At 36.2% G+C, this 18679-nt stretch overlaps 1 long non-coding RNA gene across 1 annotated transcript; it reads left to right on the top strand.

Annotated features, from left to right (window-relative positions):
• Positions 1-1008: 1008 nt before the first annotated feature.
• On the top strand, positions 1009-9083 carry LOC106146442. Its single transcript, XR_001230875.1, has 3 exons — positions 1009-1370; positions 5971-6036; positions 8648-9083. It is a non-coding gene; the product is annotated as an uncharacterized LOC106146442 (long non-coding RNA).
• Positions 9084-18679: the final 9596 nt, after the last annotated feature.

Here is an 18679-nt window from a genome sequence, read left to right as displayed (position 1 = left end):
CCCTAACATTCTTAGATGCTTTTAAGGACGCTAAAAAACAGACGCACCTGTGGGAGAAAGCTGCAGTGAGGATTCCCACACAGCTTATCATCTACCTTAGCACAGTTTTGTTATTCAGCTTTCTCCACTAACATACAGTTACTTTTCCATTGTTTTTTTGTCCAATGTGACTTTAATATTTCAGGAAATTTGCCCAGGAAGATAGAAGCTACAAATAACTTTACTGCTTGCTCCAGGAGCTTTCATTCAAAAGAAATTTAGATTCCAAAATTACTTTCCCAAGAGATTAATTGAGCAAGGGAAAAGGGAATTGCAAGAATTTATAACCATGTGCCACTTAGTCCCTCCTAAGTCACAGCTCCCACTTCAAGGTCTTTCTCCAGCTGCTTTTCTTCCCTCGTTCTACTTGCCTCAGTTTCTCTCTTGTCTTCCTTCTCGCTCTGATTTGCATTATTTCCTTCCAGGTCAGCAAGAAACCTCTTCTTTTAAGCTCAGTTACTTCTTAAAAGTTCAATGTCTCTCAAAATAGAAAAATTTGGGGTTGAATTTAACATGGCTGAGGAGGAGCCACATTGGAGAAGAAATCAACTAAAGGTACAGGTCATTGGAAGACAGGGAGGTACATACATTCTGGTGCCAAAATCAACCTGAAATAAGAGACTTGTACACTAACCAAGATACAGGTATGGGACTTTATACAAAGGTGAAGCACTCCACAGGGGTACCTGTGTGACCTCCACCTGTGCATAGCACAGAAACTGCCGTCTGGGAAGCTCCCAAAAAGCTGATGGACCCCAATAAGGTGGCAAAGCCAAGCCACACAGGATAGACTGGGTACATGGTCCCTTGCCTCTTCTGCCTTCCTTCATAAAGAAGACACTGGAGCAAGGCAGCAAATTTTGCTGGCACACACAGGGGTGAGTGACCAGGAAGCTGCCCTCTCTACTATGACCCATCAGTTTTTTTTTTTCTCAGACTATGAGACAATAAAAATAAAACAACCTCTGACTAAGCTGGGAACCGTCAGTATTGGACTCACATGCCCAGTTCACATGCGAGAGTAGAGCATAGAGCTTACAGGGACACGTGGACAGTCCAGGGCTCCACGGGGAGAAACACCAGCGGAGCAAAAATGCCGTAAATGGTAGGCTCCACAGCAGCTAACTGAAGCCGCCAGAGACAGCAGGCTGAGGGACAGGAGCGGCGGCAAAGGTGGTGAAGCGAAGTGCAGCTCTCCTCCCACCCTGCTCCAGGTGGTGTGAAAGAAGAGACACACCGGACTCGCTGGACTCAGGAGCAGCCTGGGGCTGTGCCCGCAGCAGTGGTGAAGGGTGCCACGGCAACTGAGTGAGCAGTGTGGAGACGTACGTGTGAGTGAACCTCGTCCCTCACTTTTCTGGTTCACTTTGGTATTCTTTTGCTTTCTTCTTCATTCTTTCTCTCCTGTCTTCTCCAGTCTCCCAAAGCAAAAGTGATCACCCACTGTCCTTCAGGCTTCCTTCTACTATATTTCTCTGCATTTATTTCTCTATTTTTTCTCCTATCCCTCTCAAATCCCTCTGACACACACAGGGTGAAATCACTCTACTAAGGGGAAACCCACCACAGAGGGATGTTATAGAAGGTCTTTTGGAGGCTATCCCAAAATCTTGCCCATGAAAATGAAGAGTCTCTTAAGGTAGTCACACAAGCAAAGGAAGCATGAGTTCAGAGACTTCAGACAGGTGTTGAAAATCTCTCAGAGAACTTTTCTCAATTCAAGAATAACTCCTGAAACGTCTAAGGTTTTTTTTTTTTTGATAATACATTCATTTTTTGATAATACATTCATTTTAATCCTTTTTTGATAATATATTCATTTTTTCCTGGATAATTGCATTAAACTGTTACCTAACTCTGAAGATTAAAGAAGAAGAAAATATACTACAACAGTCTAGACGGAAGAGATCTAAAACTCCGTATCACTCTATCCTTAGAAAAAGAAGCTCCTGTCTCAACTGAAATAACAGGTGGGACCTTTTGTGAAAGATGGCTTTTGAAACTGAATTCACCCAAAAATAGGTCTTAGAAGCAGACTAGAATACAGATGACATACTCTTGGTGGTTAACAAACTTCCACAGGTCTTCCAAGTAAACATATCACTGCCCTTTGGCCTTAATTCTGCATTAGGATTTCCATACAGAAAACTTCATTGCCTGGTATTAGATCACTTGTATCAAGTAGTACCGGAATATTATAACACCATTTGATCATCCCATGAGGCCAGATTGGCCAAAACTAAAACATTGATTGACTCCCAAAGACTGGTATGAATTTGTGAATAAAAGCCCATCGACATCTACCTGTAAACTGGACAGGCACTTACTATTGGTAACCTGATTCTTATCTGCAGGGTATCCTCTGCATCACCCCGAGTTCATTTTTACCCATCAGTTTTGCTTTTCAGAAAAAGCTTACTATATGTTTCAATATAGGCCTAGAAAATGGGAATAATCTTACATGTTTTGCTTATTAGACCAGTAAAGGAGTAGAAAATTCCTCACAGAAGTGCCAGAAGAGAAATTAATGAAACTAGACTGGTGCTTGTTTAGACTACAGCTCCTTTAGCTATAACACTAGTATCTTCAGATGGGAGCATGTGCTCTTTTAGGAGAGGAGTGGTATGATTAAAATCCTTTAAATTTGTTTATAGCTCCAGTACTGTATAATTAAAAACATCTTAGATGAATACAAACCATCAGATTTTCGGTTTGGCTAATAAACATGATAGTAGAGGCACTTTGGTTTGGGGATGAAATCTATTCTCAGTCTAATCTGTTTTTTATTAGCTGAGAAATGAACTACAAGTTTTAGTCATAATTCTTCCCAATTTTTGTTCAGCTTCTAGTGTCTCAATGCAAGATTGCTAGCATTTTGCCTACTGCAAAGCAAACATTCTGCCACTGAATGATCTAACAAATGATTACACAACCAAAAGAATAGAAAAATATGACACTTGTACAGGTGGAAACTATCATCTTTGGTACCCTTACATTGTCTTGATGTCTCAAATAGCAGTGACAATGTACATTGATTACACCCCTAAATGAATCTTTTCATAGCCCAGGCTTAGGAATAACCACAGTAAGATAGCAATCATCTGTGCCTATACTCTTCATGGTTTATATATTCACCATTTTATTATTTGACTCTCTTCTTTAACATAACTATCACTTTTCATCAACATGAATTTATTATTCTAGGAAATGCTTGTCTAGAAAAATAAATTATGCAAATAATTTTATTGATTAGCTTTAAAGCTTGCTGGAAAATGTATTTAAATAATCATTGAACTGTTCAATTCTGCAATAGATAGCATTGATAATTGTTTCCTTAAAACCTTTGAAATTCATGCCTCAGAATCCACACATTACTATCTCTATCAGTACTAAATTTTAACAATCTCTGTTAATTCTTGTCGAGCTTCTACATTGAATACGTATTTTAAACCAGACTCCAAACCCTTGCAAATGCTCAGACATTGTTGTCATTCCCCTTCTGAGATGCTACTCAAACTCTCTTGTGATTCTGTTCTCCTATAGTGTAGTAAAAATTCATTTAGCTATATCATACCCTCCATACACATACACATCTGTGACTGGTGACAATCTTCAAGCTGAGTAAGACTTTTCAAAATTAGTTTTTTAGAAACCCACTTTATAACATCAATTTTTATCAAAATTAAACAAAAGCACATTTTAGCATAAAGCCCTTATATCTTGCAAGAATGAGTGAAGTCTCTAAATGCAGATATAATATAAAGGCTACATTTGACATACCTGTTCTTGGAATTCACACTTATAATCATAAGGTACTTAATAAATGTTTCATCATGGGTATTATGTTTACAATTAGACAACCTGCATAATTTAGGGGTAAGAAAGAGGGTAGTGCAGTGCCCTTGAACATTATGTCAGAGTTTTCTTTACAACAAAATTTTAATTTTTACCTGAACACAGTATGCAACCACTTATTTACCTGTGTTCCTTGCCTAGAAATTTAGGTGACTATAATGATTATTTGTTTATTAATCAGCCCATAATTTAACAATTTTCATACATACCTGTAGTATTATGCACTGTAGACATGTTAAGTATGATTTGTTTTCTTCCCTAGATTGGTTTATATGGGACGGAGACAAGAGCAATGGACAGTTTCTGCAGTGCAGTGGGTAGTAAGATGGAAGTACTCACAGGATGAGTTGCTATGCAGTCTGAGGGAGACACTATCTTCCCAGAGAAGATAAAATAAATTTTGAAAGATTAGTGAGAATCACATAGGAGTCAAAGAACTTAGCTGGACAGGCTGTTAAACCTTAAAGTGAAGCACCTAAGTGCAGATTTTAGATACAGAATGAGGTCGAAAGTTCTAGCTTCTAGTAAGCCCTCTGACAGTGTCAACAGTTCCAGTGCTGGACCTACTTTGAATAACAAGAGACTAGAAAGCAGCTTCTAGTGATCATTTGTTCTAAAACAGCAATTCTTTAAATTTCTCAACAGCAGTAATGTGCCTTCAACATCGATCTATTAATAAATTAGAATCCCCAAATGCTCAGCTTGGAAAAACTAGCCTAAGTTATCCTGTAACAATACATGCTTAGAAGGTATTAGCTATTTGTGCATAATATATACTATTTAAAAAGACATTGTTTTATATTTAGGGAGTTTATTTTAAAAGTGGTGCAAAGTAAACATTATTAACAGCAAGTATGTTTTCAGCTACTATGTATTTATCAGATTTTGGAAAAGGATTGATCTATTAGAAAGCATACAGTAATGTACCTGTTGATGTGTGCATTGTGCTCTTGGGAGGACAGTTTTCAAACATTTTGCTGCTAAACTGTTAGCAATATATTTACATAAGAAAAAATTTAATCATTTGTTTTCTTAACAGTGCTTCAAGCCTTAAGGTTTGACCTCTAACAAAAATAGCTGAAAGAATTTTGAAATTTGCTTTAGAATTATTAAACCTCAGGCAAAGCAAGATTTTACTCCAAAGAAAAAGCAACTCAACAACATTTTAAATAAACCATAACCAAAATATCCAGAGATGCCTTTATGAGTTTTTATAGGGATGTCTAAAGTGAATTGCAAAAATACTCTTTCAGGAGCTACAAATAGATGCATGGAGCCCAAACTTCCAATCCAAATATTTTCCTCAGAAGTGGATGTGGGACATCAATGCAAAATTTATTTTCATTATTTCCATAAAATAATCCCAAATAGTAACCTGAACTACTATTCGAAGCACCTTGAGAATGCAAAACCTCCCAATGAACACTGTGTTTAGCTGTGGTATTTATAATCAGAACATAAACTTTTGGTCTAAAATATTTTGTAAAGTAATAATTAATAAAGAGACAATAGTTTACTGTGAAACTAGGGTTTTTGACAAGATGACATGGTTCTCTAGATAAAAGAGTAAAGAAATTTTATTTGGTATTACTTTACTGTGTAAAACATCTTTTGAAAGTGTCTCTTCTGGGCTTCAGCAGATATCCAACAGAGCATGACATTTGTTCAGTTGCTGTATCTGTCGAAGAACTCAGTTTAGTCAGCTTGCCTCATCCTATGGGAACATGGCCCTGCCTGTCACGATGGTGGCAGACATGGAAAACCTCAAATAAATAAAGAATGTGAAAAGTTGCAACACTTTGATGTCAATCTAAAACACACAGAATCTGAGGGACCCATGTTATACCTGTTATGCTAGCCCCCTTTGCACAAAAGGCATAAGAGTGACCCCATCACAGAGACATGGATTCAACAGCCGCTGGGTACCATGTACTGCATCCTACATATTGACTTATTTAATACGGGTGATGATCACATCATAGGACATTCAAGAGGTCAGAAACTTAATCAAAGAAGTGAAGAATAGAGACAAGTGTCTTAGTACATATTCAGATTTCATTTATTCATATCTTTTAGGATCATACAGAAGTAAATTTGCCATACATACGGTTTATGAATTGATGATTCAAGATATTTCAGCTGGTGAGTACTGTGAATTTCTTGGGGCTATTGTCAGTTTAAGGTGGAAGAGAGAATCCAGGATGCCATTAGGAAGCATTTCTCCCTATGACCTAACAGATCTCTCAAGAAAAGGACTGAATCTATAATAATTTGTGTTAACTTCTCACTCTAAATAAATATCACTTTTACAACCTATTTTGCTGAACTTTTGCCTCTTTTTGTAGAGGGTCTCCCACCATTGCATAGGCTTCAGATCCAACAAAATGTAGGTCAGACTCTGACTTTGTGGTCTGTCCATGATTTCTATTTTTTATTTATTTTTTTATTTTTTTGGTTTTTCTCCGGTACCGGGAACCGAACTCACGACCTTGCGCTTGCCAGGCAGGCACTTTTGCCGCTGAGCTAAATCCCCAGCCCCTGTCCATGATTTCAAACAGGCAGCTCGACTCTTTCTTGACGGTTCAGAAGTACACATGCCGTGAATATGTAGTTTATAAAGAGATCTGCAAAGCTTGCTCATCATATCTGAGGGTTTGATTTCGACCATTTCAGATTCAAGGCCATTAATAAGAAGTTCTCTAATGGGAGACCTCTAACAGTTTTTATTATAAAAATGCTGTTATTCAGTCTTTTTAAAATGTAGCTATTAAGAATTTTTTAAAAAATATGTTCAATACATACATTATAGAAGAGAAATGAGATACTCCAGTAGGAAGCAGCAGCTCAAAGCTGTGCTGGTCAAATCCTTGAACGCACTGCTGCAGCCTTGTGGTGGGTGCAGAGCTCATACTTCTCTGGGTGTCCAGATTCTCTGCTGCTTGGAGGCCACATGGCAAGCAAGCAAAGGGAATACTTTCAGGGAAACCAATAGACCCGTATGTGGAAATTACAGAGAAGAGTTAAAAAATGTACAAGGTAACTAATTTGTAATATGGTACACTGAGGAATTATGATGTTCTTAATTTTAGGAATGTTTGAAGTATCCAGAGGGTTTCTTTCCATAGTAACTAGTTGGAATTTTAATTTTGTAAACAGCTCAGTTGCATAAAACAAATATTAGATTCTTGCTTTTGGTTAGCATTTTTTCTTTTAGAAGTTAAGGAAAACACTCATGTTTTGGGAAAACCTTCCTATAAGGTAACAGAGAGTAGAGGAAGTTTGTTTCATTCTTTAAGGGTAATACAGTTGATACTTAGATCTTTGATGTTATTCTAAGGTTGCTGTGTGGCATTTTAATTGAGCACGACATTACTAAATATGCAGGGTGATTTTTGGGTCTTCTGAAGGCAAGTCTCCCATGTTTCTATACACCTTGTCCACATTTAATAAGCTAAAATGTGTTTTCTCTTACAGAGGAGACAGTAAGATTTTTAAAACCCTTTCATTATGGAGCTCAGTTATTCTTGCATTCAGGATCTAGTAGGTGCTCAATAGCTATTTGCTGAATGAGTAAATTCTTTCAACAGCTGTACTACATAATGCCTCCTAGATATAAAGCTTTGGTATTTAAGTGACCCAATGATGATCAAGTTTCAAAAAATGACTGTTGTCAACTTAGAAATAAGAACAACTTTATGAGAAATCTTTCAAACTACTGAGTATTTTTTATTTGTTGAGTGTTTTAAAATATCTTTTTTCTATTCCTAGTTACAGGCGTGTAGAAGATACTCAATAAATGTTTATTGAATATGCAAATAAATTAGGCATTTAAGTTTCATTCATTCATCAGAAGTTTTACATAGTTTGCTTACAGTTTGGTTCATAATTTATTTGGTTAATGATATAAGATTCCCAGAAATCTGTAGAGGTTACCTTTGATGACTGCTAAGCATTAGCATCTCAGAGAAAACAAATGATAGGCTATACAAGAGGTAGAGAAAATCTTTTTGTGTTGAGGCAGACATTCCTGCAGTCATAAAGCCAAAGATAGAAGTAATAAGCATGGGCAGTGAAAATGACAAAGGAGAAAATTTGAGGTTTAGAAAAGAATGGCACATAAAAGGGATGATTCAGATATATGTAGGAGGGGATGACATACTTGCTTTGGGTACGATAGGGGTATATTGAAGAATAATGACATATTTGGGAATAAAATAGGAGAACTTCAGGCCCTAGATGATACAGGGCCTTAGATGCCAGACTCAGCATTTTAAATGAAATGACATAAGCAAGAGAAAGTGATTCTGGGAGACTGAATTGATGAAAGCACTGTTGGAAAAGGATAATTCAGGCAGAGGTGGCATCATAAAATGACAGGTTCGGAACTGGGACAGCAGAGCTGGGGGCTGGCCAGCTGTTGAGGGGTTCCTAGGAGGATGAAGAAAGTTCAAGCACATGAGGTGGGGTAGGGGCAGCGTGTGGGCCCTGGATGACTATGGATATATTGAAGTGTGAGTGAAGAATTGGGGATGTTTGGCCTCGGCTAAGAGTTGTTTATACTGCAGATGTCACAGATTGCAAAGGGACAGGAGCGATGGGCCAGGAGGAACAGTAAGATACAGTTGGAAATTCAGGGAATCACCACCACAGTTGTGACAGGAAGGGTGGAAAAATCCATCAAGAATGGAAACCAAAAATATATGCCACGTTTTTTATTTCTTTCCATTTTTAATTCTGTTCCCTCTCTTTCTAGGTTGACCTCTCTCCAACATCAGAGCTTGGGAAGAGAAATATAAAAAGAAGCAGATGTTCCCACCTCATTCCAAGGCTGGTTCTCCTTCATACAATGTGCAAATGAAGTTTTAGAGATTTGAGCTCAAGGTCTAGGGTACATCTTACATTCCCTTGTTCCTATCATCTTCTAATTCATGATGTAAGTCTGAGAACTCAAGCATGGGACATTCCTGGTAGTTTCCATCTGAGTAAATAGTAGGAGTGTAGACTGTACCAGTGAAGCCCCGTTCTATGGTAGTCTTTCTCGACTTCAATTTTTTAAAGAGAAGGTGTATTTCTTATCTTGTCACCTAGAGAAATTAAACTCAGTCACTACTTTAAGGTTTATGGTGGTAACCAAAAGTCTGAAATCACCATCGTGCCTGTTTACTCTTCAGGAAAAGGATGGCAATTGCTCCCCACCCACTGGGCTTGCACCCTGGGTCCCTAATCACCACCTGTTGGCTTTTGTTCACTCTTTCCACACTCTCACCTTACACAGTGCTTCTTGAAACTCTCCCAATAATCTGCTAGAGTGCCGGGTGGTTTTCGTTACAACTAATGAATGGTTAAACACAACCTGTACAACTCTATACAATTATTTTAAGGTGGAAATGTGGTTTAAACGGTGACTCATGAAATATTCATATCCAAACATTACTAAAGAGAGAAAGAGAAAACTTCTGGATAAGATAAACTGAATTAACAATGAGATAAAAGTATCTCACAAACAGCTCATCTTCAGCAAACATTTACTCAGCCACCTATTTCATCGCCTACTCTAAGTTCTTTCTCTACTGCCAACTTTTGTATAAATAGAAAGTAACTCAACTTTTAACCTCTTATATGATAAAGATCTTACAGCCATGAAAATGCTCTGTGCACAGTGAGGAAATTCAGAGGGAGACGATGGTCTGCTTTACTTGATTCACTTGTTGTAATATTATCATCATTGTAGATGTTCAGTCTACATCTTCCAGGAAGGAAATGCAGCAGAATATGTTCAAGAAAATGAAATCTCTAGGAACTTATATTTGTAAGAGAACAAGAAAAGTAAGAAAGAAGAGTACAAAAATAATTGAATGCAACATGTTACATCATCAGAGTCAGTAACAAAATATAGCAATTACATTGAGTCCCTCCAAATTTTAAATACTTGAAAGGAAATTTTAATTGGTAAACCATAAATTAATATTTCAATAAACTTCTCTTTTAAAAACTTTGGTTAAGGAAAAGAATATACTAAGCATTAGGATGCTTGGATTTTAGATTTATTTTTACTATTAACTGGATATTGAGTTTGGACAGTATCTTAACACTTTGGGTCTTTTTAAAAAATTTAGATAAGCTTCTTGATACAATTTAGGTATATACAATGATTACATTCATCATAGGGAATCTGTACCAGTACATTATATACTCTGTTTTTCTTTTTTATTTTAAAGAGAAAAAAATCTAACAAAACAACAATAATGAAGACAACAAAAATAACACAAAAACAACAAAAATGATACATGACTTCAAAACAAAATGATAAGAATTAACAGTGGTTGCTACATTACATACTGTTATCCTCAACGAAATTGCTAATTCACCAGATGTAAGAATGCAAGATTGATCAAAGACTATAACAAGTAATAAAAAAAAAATTGGAAATGATACAGAGCTTCACTATACAAGATGGTAGGAATTCAGCGACGGTTTTTACATTGTATATTGTTGTCTTCAAATCAGTTGTTCTGCTTACCAAATACAAGCATGAAAAATTGGTCAAGAAAAAAAATTTAAGCAATACTGTTCCTTTCAATAAACAACAGACATCAGCAATACACCTGTCCCAGCTATCCTTTTACATACATATAAATTTCTTTTTATTTTAAAAGGGAAAAAAAGAAAAACAAAATAACAAAAACAAATATGTAAAACAGCATAAAAACAATAAAACTGGTACAGAATTTCAAAACAAGGTGATAGGAAACTAACAATGGTTGTTATATACTATATAAATTTATCTTCAAAGTGGTTGCTCAGATAACCAGATACAGGTATGTAAAATTGATCAAACAATTATACATTAACTGTCCCTTTTAATAAACCAAAAGAAATTAGTAGTACAATTATCTTAGTTATCTCGTGTGTGTGTGTGTGTATATACAAACATATTTTTTCTTCCTTCTTTCCTTTTCCTCTCCCCTCCTTCATCCCAGTTTCTCCTTCCTATTTGAGCAGTTTCTTTTCTCTTTCACAGTATCTACTGTGCACTTCAGATTTTATTTACTCTTTCACGTTCTGAGGGAGGCAATGTGATGTTTATACATGTTAGTCTCATTTATTTTCACTTATGAGTAAGGTCTCTAGTTGATCCATTTATCTACATAAACCTCAAGTTTATCTTTCTTTATAGCTCAGTAATACTCTATTGTATAAAAATGCCACATCTTTTTTGTCCATTCCTGTTGATGGGCATTTGGGTTGTTTCCAAGATGTAGCTATTACAAATTGCACTGCTATAAACATGGGTGCACATATATCACGGTGGTATCATTTTCAGTTCTTCTGGAAAAATACCCCAAAAAAGAATAGCTGGGTTCAATGGGAACTCTAGTCCTAGTTTACTGAGGAATCTCCATACTGATTTCCACAGTGATTGCACCAGTCTACACACCCACCAACAGTAGAGTTTCTTTTTCTCCACACCCTCTCCAGCATTTATTATTGGTTGATTTCTTGATGATAGCCATTCTTTCTGGGGTGAGATGGAATCTCAGTGTTGTTTTAATTTGCATTTCTCTAATGACTAATGATGTTGAACATTTTTTCATGTATTTATTTGCCATTTGTGTTTCTTCATCAGAGAAGTGTGTATTCATCTCAGATGCCCATTTTTGTATTGGGTCTTTGAGTTTTGGGGGCCTGATTTGTTAAAAATCCTTTATATGTTCTAGACAGGAGTCTGAGGAACAGTTGGCTAAAGTTCTTCCCAATTCATGAGTTTTCTTTTCACCCTGTGGGTGATTTGTTTTGATGTGCAAAAACTGCAATAAGATGAGATCCCAGTTGTTCATTCTTTGAAATATTTCCCATGCAGTGGTTTTTGTTCATGAATTCTCTGTCTACCCCTATGTCTTCAAGAATTCCACCTACTTTCTCTTCCAGTAGATCTAGTGTTTCTGTTTCAATATTTAGATCTTTAAGCCATGTTGACTTTATTTTGGTGTATGGTGATAGGCATGGAATTTGTCCTTTTTTCCTCACATTACCCTCCTCTTCCCTCAACCCTTTCCCCCCAATTTTACAAACCTTTGTTTCCATTTTATTCTTCTTTTCTTGTTTTTTCTTTTCACTTCCTTCCTTTTCTGCTCTCCCTCCCTAGTTCCCTTTTCCTGCTGAGCAATCTCTTCCCATTGCATCATATCTCTTCTACAATTTTGTTCTTATTTATACTTGCAGTTTCTCAAATTAGTAAAACAATGCAATATTTACACATGTTTGTCTGATTTATTTCACTTAAGAATATGGTCTGGTCCATCCATGTAGAAATAAATATGAAGTTTATCATTCTTTATGGCAGAGTAGTACTCCATTATATAAAAGAAACAAATCTTTTTTATTCATTCATCTGTTGATGGGCAGTTGGGCTGTTTTGAGGATTTAGCTATTACAAACTGTGCTGCTATAAACCTGGGTGCTTAGTTTTCATTTTGTGGTTCAGTTGAAATATTTTATGACACATTGATTTATAGACAATATATTTAATATTTCCAGATTAACAAGTACAATGTAATTTTAAAAGCTATTAAACTCCTAATGTGTGGAATGCACCATACTAATTATTACTCTGGGAAGACAGTGAGATAAGGAAAATGTATTCTCAAAAAAAATGCTGAAGACATAGCTCATGGGAAGGCCCTGTGTTCCATGTTCAATAATGCCAAGAAGGGGCTGGGGATTTAGCTCAGTGGCAAAAGCGCCTGCCTGGCAAGTGCAAGGTCGTGAGTTCGGTTCCCGGTACCGGCGAAAAACCAAAAACCAAAAAAAAAAAAATAATAATAATGCCAAGAAAGAAAAGAGAGAGACAGACAGACAGAGAGAGAGAGAGTTAGAAACAGACAGAGAGACAGAGTCAGACAGAAGGAAAGAAAGAAAGAAAGAAAGAAAGAAAGAAAGAAAGAAAGAAAGAAAGAAAAAGAAAAAAAGGAAAAAAAAGAAAGGAAGAAAGGAAAAACAGACTCCTGACTTTAGTGACTTGGGGTGAAATGTCAGTACTAGTAAGAGTTAAGTAAATTCTATAGCTGCGATCAATAAAATATTTAATGAAAGTGCCGAAAGGATCATATTTTTCTACTTGAAGGAAAGATGGCAACTTTACAGAGTAGATAGCTTCTATGAATTAGTAATTCTAGCCTAGAATTTGTCTTTTAAAAGGTACAGTTTAAAAAATATTTTTCAAGCTTTTTGTAGCTCATTTGTGATGAAAAAATGTTAATGTTGAAGAAATGGAACAAATATACTATGCACAGTCCAACCAAAATAAAGTTAATATATCTGTATTTGGTATTTTTCTTTTTTGGTATCAGAACTCAGGACCTTGCACTTGCTGCTGTGCCACTGAGCTATATCCCCAGCCCCATATGTGTGTTAACATAAGACCAAATAGAATAAAAAAAAATGAAAGCACTAGCAAGGAAAAAAGTCAATTAATAATGATTGAAGCTTTATTTTGCCAGTGTATCATACTTTAAAATTCATATGCATGTAAATGCAATAGCCTCAAAATACATAAGGCAAAAATATGAAGAGAAATTATCAAGTCCACAGTTATAACATTTTAGTGAAAAAAAGACAATCAGAGAAAAATATTAAGGAAATTGGTTTATATCTTCTGATTTACACAACAGTTAGCTGATTAGAGGGGATTGCATCAAACACCTGCATCATACATCTCCTACTTAGGCATTGATGTTAAAAACAAAATAGGTTTGAAGCAGATCAATAGGAACCATCCAATTTAAAAAATAAAGAAAAAAGTTTTTTAAAAAATAAACAACTGACACAAAAACCTGGAAACAATCTAAGAGGGTGTACAAGTCATAAAATACAGACACACGCTTAAATATCACATGGTTTCTCTTATATGAGAAATCCAAATTATAAATAGTGAGCAAAATGAACAATGATAGGAATAGGGAGGGGTCTTTCTCAAAGGGGAAAGGGATCAAGTGAGGGAGGGAGCTGAGGGTGGGAGGGTGAGAAAAGGAAGCAAGATGTGGTGTTCATGCAACAGCCCCTTGCAGGGACATAAACATTATGTATCACAGACACGTACCAGTGAAACAGCATAGACTACGTTCTGAATCCAGAATATGCAAAAAGTCATCTTACATGTTCAGATATGAAAGTCCTGGAAGCATATTTACTAAGCAATTAACAGAGATTTTCAATAGGTAATAAAATATAATTTTCTATATTGTTGAATTTTTCTGCTTATGCTCAGATGCTCACAAAATATTTGTGGAACAGTTTTTGTAAATAAAAATTTACTTTTCATTCAGAAAACCACAAAAGAAATGTCTAATAGTTACAGGAAGCATCATCTTTCTAACGATGAGGAAGAAATAATCAGCATGAGATTCATCTAAGCTTTCCAGTTTACAAAGAGGATATAGCCATATTCCAGACCAATGGAATCAAAATATTTGGGGACTTTTCTAGGGTTAATATTGTATAACTCAAGTTTGGCAACCACTGAAATAAGAGAAAAGTGAAACTGGTTAAGAACAGAACAGTTCACAATAATACCAACTATAATAAAAGCACATAATATCAGTCTAATAAAACAAATGAATTTGCTTCACTTTAATTCACAGACATAGCAAAATGAGTCAATTGTGGGTATAGAATCCATGATTTTTGGTCATATTCACAGAGCATTAACACTTGATTTTCTCATTTTAGAATTAGAACCATTTAATGGAATTCACTTTGTCACTCACAGTGGTGATATACTTAGCATTAATAAACATACTTCCAAGGCTTTGATTTCAAATGGTGATTTTATTATTATTCCAAGTGTACTGGATGCACACTTGAGCAGTGATTCTCAACAGTACTTTGTTAGATATGCACCTGTGCATTCCTGAACATTCTGCATATGCATGTCCAAACACTACATTATAATTTGGAATCCACTTGTGAGTATGTTGAAAAGGTGGTTGTTTGACCACTGTCCACATAAAAGGATAACATGCACCAAACAAATAATTTTCCAATATCTGATAAAGAAATCAAGAGATTTGATAGATGTCTATGACGTATTAACAAGATTACTTTTCACTCTATCCTAAGAAAATTTAAACAAAATTCAAATAAGTAATTTTTTAATTTATTCAGAAATTTGTATAATTTAGGTGAATAGAGCCAGAAACTCAATGATAGGTTACTCCACACGAGACAGTTTAACAAAAATAATGTAGCACTGTGCTGAATAATATCTGTTCTGGAGTGAAAGAGAGCTGCATCTGAATCTTCGCTTCCATGCTTAGTAGCTGAGTCCTACCAGATATACTAGTTAACATTTTGTTCCCAGAGCTTCATCTTCAAAACAGAGTTTGTGTAATTTAGCTCAGAGAGATGCTTAAAATCAAACAGAGTGCCTGGCACAGAGTAAATCCTCAGTAAATAGTAGCACTACATAATCCAATTCTCTTTTACTAAAAGGCATGCATTTATATCCGTGTCAGTTTTCCTTAAATATCTGCCTTAAAAGCTCATTTGTTAGAACTTTTTATGGGGAGAATTTTGTATTCAGCAGACTTCCTTATCTGTGGTTTCACTTTCCCTGGTTTAAATTACCTAATCATGGTCTGAAAATATTACATAGAAAATTCAAGTAATAAATAATTCATAAGTTTTAAATTGTGCATAATTTTCAGTAGCGTGATGAAATCTCCAGCTATCTCGCTCTATCCTGATCAGGACATGAATCATCCCTTTGTCTAGTTTATCTGTTTTATATGCAACCCACCCATTAGGCCTTTAATAACCATCTCAGTTATCAGATCAACTGTTTGTGTTTGAAGTGTTTGTGTTCAGGTAACCCTTATTTTACTTAATAATGGCTCCACAAGGCAAGAATCCTGCTGTTGGTAATTCAGATATGCCAAAGAGAAGCCACAAAGTGCTTTCTTTAAAAAGTGAAAGATCTCAACTTTTTTTATTTTTAAAAATTTTTATTTTATTGGTACATTTCATATGTACATAATGGTAACATTCACCACAGGGAATTTGTACCTGTACATGGCACAACATGGTTCTCTTTTCCCCCATTCCCCTACCCTCCCTTCAATCCCCTTTTCCTCCTTATTTACAAAAGCTTTGTTTCCATTTTTTTCCATCTTTTCTCATTTTTTCCTTTTCCCTTCCTTCCTTTCCCCCTACCCTATCCCTAGTTCTTCTTCCTATTTGAACATTTTCTTCTTATTTCAAAATATTTATTATTTTGGTCCTTATTTACACTTTCAGTTTCCTACACCAGAAACAATGCCATATTCACACATGTGTGTCCAGTTTATTTCACTTCAGAATATGTCCTCGGGTGCAACCATTTGACTAGAAATGTCTCAAGCTTATCTTTCTTTATGGCAGAGCCCTATTCCATCATATAAAAGAACCATATTTTTGGCTATTCCTCAGTTGATGGTCTTGGGCTGTTTCCAAGATTTACCTATTACAAACTGTGCTGCTGTAAAAACGGGTGTGCTTGTATTGCTGGAAAGTTCTCAACTTTAAGGAACAACAACAAAAAATCATATGCAGAGACTGATGAGATCTACGGAAAGTCATTGTGACTAACCTTTCATAGTGCTTAACTTAGAAATTAAGCTTTATTATAGGTATGTAGATATTTTTCAAAACCATTGTACAGTGTATAGGATTTGATATCATCCTTGGTTTCAGGCATGTAGTGTCTTTGAACAAATTCTCCATGGATAAGGGAAAGGCTACTGAATATGGGAAAAATTCTGGATAAGTGGCATTGGGGTGAAGGCATTATGTCCAAGTGGCATTTCTGCAAAGTCCTTTGTCTTTCCCCAGCACTGCGTCCTGATGTAAGTCACAGTAGTCTTCCTGTTCAGTTTCTCTGGTCACATTCATGCCACCTTTCCCTTTCCTGAGCCTTTCACCCACAGTTTCTCTCATAGCAGGTAGCTTTATTTATTAAGTGAAATTTGACTTTCTTTTTCTTTCTTTCTTTCTTTCTTTCTTTCTTTCTTTCTTTCTTTCTTTCTTTCTTTCTTTCTTTCTCTTTCTCTCTTTCTTTCTTTCTTTCTTTCTTTATTTCTTTCTTCCTTCCTTCCTTCCTTCCTTCTTTTTTTTTCTTTTCTTTTCCTTTTCTTTTCTTTTCTTTTCTTTTCTTTTCTTTTCTTTTCTTTTCTCTTCTCTTCTGTTTTTGGAGATACTGCAGATTGAACCCAGGGATGCTCTACCACCGAGCTACATTGTCAGGTCTTTTACATTTTATTTTGAGACAGAGTGTCACTAAGTTGCTCGATCTGTCTTCCAACCTGTGAGCCTCCTGCCTGAGGTTCGTGAGTAACTGAGACTGCAAACGTGCACCAGTTTTGACTTTCTTTTGGTTTCTTCAAATTTCATTTTCATGCTGTTTTTCAAAATTGACAATAGTTTTCTTTGAATATTACTCCTGTAGGAGATAAGGAACATTAGAAATTTTAAATGATTCTCCTATCACATGTAGTATATATACACATATATGTATATATAACAACACACTGCATATATATACTCAGTTTGCCTTGCAAATGTGGACTAAGACAGGTATGAGAAGATCCTCTAAGCTAACGTGTTGTTTCTCACACCTTTATGAAGACACCTGATAAAGAGCACAGAAGTTACAGCCACCAATAGAAAGACTGAGCTTCATCAAAAGAATAGCAGTAGTTTATAAAAGCTTATCCCTTTTGCTGCAGTTCTCTCTTGCCACTCTCTGTTGTATTAGGATTGGCCTTAAAGCTGATTCTGCTGATTGACTGTGAGAAAGTGAAGTACTCCAGTTAGGATTTCCTGCCTAACTGAGTGTGACAAGAGATGGCCTCATCAGACAGGAACTTTTATTTTTTTTCTTTGCTTCTTTTTCTTTTGTGGCTGGGAGTTGAACTCAGGACCTTGCACTTGCCAGGCAGGTGCTGTACCACTGAGCTAGATCCCCAGCCCTACAGGAATGTTGGAAAGCTCCATATGCTTGATGAACTAATGCAAAAGCAGTGATCACCACTACCAGAAAGTTTGGCTCCATATCATCTAGCACATAGGTACTGTCTTGGTTACTTGTCTCTCATTGCTGAGGCAAAATACCCAACATCCAAAATTAAGGAAGGAAGGTTTATTTATCTCACAGTTTGTGGAGGTTTCAGTCCCTACTTGGCTGGCTCTGAGGCAGAGTGGCACATGGCAGAGAGCAAACGTTCATGGTGGCAGAACACAGTTAAAAACAACAAGAGCAAAAGGGAGGAATGGTGGCAAGCAGCCTCTTTCCCTCCCTTACACTGTAAACAGGCTACTACCACCCAGGGGGCATGTAGCATAATCTCCATGCCCTCCTCTTACACAGGTTCAGGATGTGTACAAGGTAAGCACCCTGGCTTGCTGCTGAGTCACTTAGCCAAACCTCTAGACTCCCCAAGTTGACACAATGTATCAACCATAACAATCCACCCTTTGTCAAATTGGCAACCAGACTCATTTCCTTAAACCAGTTTCCAGATGCAAAAACATTATATTACATTAGAACCATAACATTTTGCCCCCTAAAAACTCATGCACATAGCTTTATGCAAAAAGCATTTAGTCCATCTGTAAGAGTTGCCAAAGTCCTAACAGTTTTAGCATTGCTGAAGAGTCCAAGGCCCAAGTCTCCTCCAAGATGTAAGGCAAACTTAGTTATAAGCCCCCTTACAAATGAGAAGTTAAACACTTTCAACATTCAATGGCACAA

Source organism: Chinchilla lanigera, unplaced genomic scaffold (assembly GCF_000276665.1).
Source record: "Chinchilla lanigera isolate Chin_1 unplaced genomic scaffold, ChiLan1.0 scaffold00078, whole genome shotgun sequence".
In the NCBI taxonomy this organism is placed as follows: Eukaryota; Metazoa; Chordata; class Mammalia; order Rodentia; family Chinchillidae; genus Chinchilla; species Chinchilla lanigera.
Note: the sequence above shows the minus strand (reverse complement) of the source record. Positions and strands in the feature narration are given on the sequence as shown.